The sequence below is a fragment of the Botryllus schlosseri genome, chromosome 8 (genome assembly GCF_051294905.1).
Source record: "Botryllus schlosseri isolate E-star chromosome 8, Bs_hap1, whole genome shotgun sequence".
NCBI lineage: Eukaryota > Metazoa > Chordata > Ascidiacea > Stolidobranchia > Styelidae > Botryllus > Botryllus schlosseri.
Genome location: NC_137243.1, coordinates 12263175 through 12266935, shown reverse-complemented (window position 1 = coordinate 12266935; position 3761 = coordinate 12263175). Strand labels below are relative to the sequence as shown.

Genomic DNA, 3761 nt, shown 5'->3' with positions numbered 1-3761 from the left:
AGCAGTGTCCCATTATTTGTATTCAAATTGACTAATATGAATTGAAAAAATGTACCAAAATATTTGCGCCGTCGACAATACCTATAAGGCGAGCAACACTTGGCAGGCAGGCACAATGAAATATTATAAAGAAATGTTGCATTTCAAAAAATGTGCACCGTCAATAATATCTATAAGCAATGTTCCCTCTAAGCTACTCACGTGTGCAAATGCGCAGTGCTGACATGGTCTCTGCGCACAGAAAATCCAAGTTGCGCACGAATAAATCCGAAGTTGACTTTTTTTACAGACGTTTACGCACTGTTGTCCAAGGGTCTGTGTAGTGAGTTGCTGAGTGTGCGCAAACTCGTCGAAAATTAGAGGGAACATTGCCTATAAGGCGAGGAACACTTGGCAGGCAGGCACAATGAAATATTATAAAGAAATGCTGCTTTTCAGAAAATGAGTATTCGGCTATTTACATAACTTGACAGGAAGGCACAATGAAATAATTGAACAAAGAAATATTGCATTACAGATGTCACTAATTCCTCAATTGTCCAAGTTCTAATCTATATTTTCCATTTTTATCGCATGCTCTTCAATACGCATTTCGAATTCTTGCTTTCTGAAATATCTTTTTTCGTCTCTCATATCTTTTCTTTCTTTGAGCTCCTCAATCTTGGACACCGTCAGTTTAATGCTCAGTTCATTGTTTTTCTGAATTAAAAGAAGTTCATATTGACTCTGCGATGAGGTAGTAACCTATGATTAAACTTGCGATGAGGTAGTAGCCTGTGATTAAACTAAAACTTGTATTAGGAAGCCAATCACAAAGAAATCATTTGGAAATTTTCCCTGCCTTGTTGGCTGATATTTTTTCCTCTAATGACTGATATCAATATCTGTTTCCAAGTGGGGTATCCATTCGATATGAGCGGTGAACCAATAATCGGTCAGTCTCTAGTCATTAAAATCTTGTAATTCTGCAACCAGCTGATCATAAAGTGCAGAATTGGTAGTTTTCAATGTATTGTATATGTATACTAGAGGCCGACTGATATTGGAGTTTTGGGCCGATACCGATAAAACCAATATCCAACCCCTTCACCGATAACCACTATAGCAGTGGTTCTCAACCTGGGGGGCGTGAAGGCATCTGAAGGGGGGCGCGAAGAAACGCTCAACTGAAATTTTTTTCGCGCTGTGCGCGATTTACCCCAAATTCACGCGTTTTCTCCATATATAGACCGAATTTCATATTTTCGATTACTCTCTTCAACAGTCATAACCTTCCATGCCATCAAACAATCTGTTGGGGTTGCTAGCATCCTGGTTGGATTTTGTGATATGACGATAAGGGGGGGGGGGTTTGGGGGCGCGAAATTTTTCACTATCATAAAGGGGGCGTGTCTCAAAAAAGGTGGACAACCACTGCACTATAGCCTATATTCAAATTGTGTGGAATACCTTAAAATGCGCATTTGAAAACCTTCGAAAAACCTATTTGAACAGCTTTACAGACAATGCTATACTTGGACAGGAAATAAACTAGAAAGGCTGTATCAGGACACCTGTAAAGTGTAATATATGCGAAATATATCAATATTCTCAGTCTAGTGGTCAAAGATTATAGTTTATGGACTTCCTATCACCATGCTTTGACCTCACGAAAACTGCCCATATGTATTCATTTTCAATGGCCGATACCAATAATTCTTTCAAAGAGTGATATCGAGTATATATTATCGGCAAAGCGATATAATCGGTCAGGCTCCATTGTATACCATCTTATATCAATTGTTACAGGATTGTAACTATGTGCATTGCACTGGTAATCAGCAATCTTTCAAGCAGTCAAACACCATTTCCAACTCTATCGTTCGCAGATACACTTCACTAGCAAACTCAGTACAATGTGGTAATTTTTTACATAACAATAGTTGGGGCAGTGGAGCAAAAGTTTGCCAAACTGCAAGATTGTATATTTTGAAATATCAACCTGACATGAAATTCAAATGAGTTTAAGCTACATACCAGGTGGCAGATCGGCAGATCACTTGTCTTTGTCACGCATGTTGACTGCGATTCCATGTAGCTTGTTTCTGGAAAACATGTGGTTGTTTCAGTAGGATTTGAGGCTATACGTATGTTTACACATGCACAATGCACATGCATATTTGCTAGTATGGTGGCAAATACTGAAACCGATCATTTGGCGACTAGCAAAAAATCTCATTATGAAATCGCTGAATGTTCATGACAAAAACGTTTGATATCGTGAATGCATTCCCTTCAATACACCACTGGAAAAGAATTCGATATAATATACATCTACACTCGTACAATTGATATGTTAGCAAAAAGTAGTGATGAAAATAACGAGAAGAGTTGCCTCTGACACGAACGATCATCATCATGGGGAACACTTCTCAATGCGGTCAATATATCGAACAAGTTCTCATTACTCTCTCGCAATATAACTTACATGATTGATTTTCTGCAGTAACTACAGACAATACGGTGGAATCACTTTTAAAATGATGTTCAAGTGGCTGATCCTATGCTGGTATGACAGCTATAACCATTAATTTACTGATATGCGCCACATTATGGATATAATCAATGTCTACAAATTTACCTTGAAATAAATAGCACCATCACCGGTTCAGATACCATATCTTCAGTCACTCTTCCAATTGATGTTCTGAAGGCCTTAACTGGCATTTTCAGTTTGGGCACTTTCTCTTGTTTTGAAGCAACCTTCAATTACTGTTCTGTTCTTTTGCCATGTTTGGCGATGTAGCATTTCACGGCTTGGTTGATTGTATCCAATGCAAGAGAACGGCTGAACTCATTTATTACATAGTTTGTATGCAATTATCATTATCATTATACATTCTGCAATAAAATGATCATCAGTCAATAAGGAGAAGCACAATTGAGTACCGGTAACAAAATATCGTCAACATGCAATCTTCACTATCTTTATAACGAACCTCAGATAAGCAATTCCAATCTACAATGTCCTAACTATTACAAACCTCGCCAGATTTATATGCTTGTGTACCTTAATCGAGACTTTAATCCTGGTGGCGACCAGGATCAAGAAGCAGCAGTCTATACTCAGTCGGTTGTGGCAGAATCTTACTAATCTACCTTTCTGGTCCGCAGAAAATCCAGCAACGTGCAAAATCGCCAGATCTATTATTTGATCTATATTTTTGGCCTCCACCCTAAGAATTTCTGCTTGATTACGATACCTTTACTTGTTAAATGCATGTTCATTTTTCTTTTCGAATATGACAATTTTTGGGGCTTGCTTTTTCACCAACACCTTACCGAACAGATTTGCTATCGTGTATGGGGTTTGCACTGTGCAGTATATCGATCGGGGACGGGGACTATTAGTTGGAGTAAAATTATTTGCTCTAAATATCCGAAAACACCACTTGATAGTGTAGCCTACATTGCATGTGCAATTGTGCATGTGCATTGTGCAGTGCATGTACCAATATTAACGATCAAATTCAATCAACTACTGTAAAAAATTTGCGCGCTTCGCGTGAATTTTGGGCAGTTAAATCACGCAGGTTATAATCAGAACATTAATATTAGCGATTTAGGCTCCTTCGCAAATCGATCGCCTAAAACCGGAATCAGTTCGCTACGAAAAAAGGGTGCATTCGTGCGTCTATGAATCAGGGTTGTAACCAAGTCACAAGGCTCCGAGTCACAAGTCAATCTCACTTTTTTAGTTTTGACTCTAGTCAAGTCGAGTC

The 3761-nt window shown here is 38.5% G+C and overlaps 1 long non-coding RNA gene across 1 annotated transcript; it reads right to left on the bottom strand.

Moving 5' to 3' along the window:
- Positions 1-390: 390 nt before the first annotated feature.
- LOC145444852 (uncharacterized) lies at positions 391-3263 on the bottom strand. The gene is made up of 3 exons (XR_013916808.1): positions 2621-3263; positions 2017-2084; positions 391-699 (listed from the first exon to the last, which is right to left on the bottom strand). It is a non-coding gene; the product is annotated as an uncharacterized LOC145444852 (long non-coding RNA).
- Between the last annotated feature and the right edge of the window lie 498 nt (positions 3264-3761).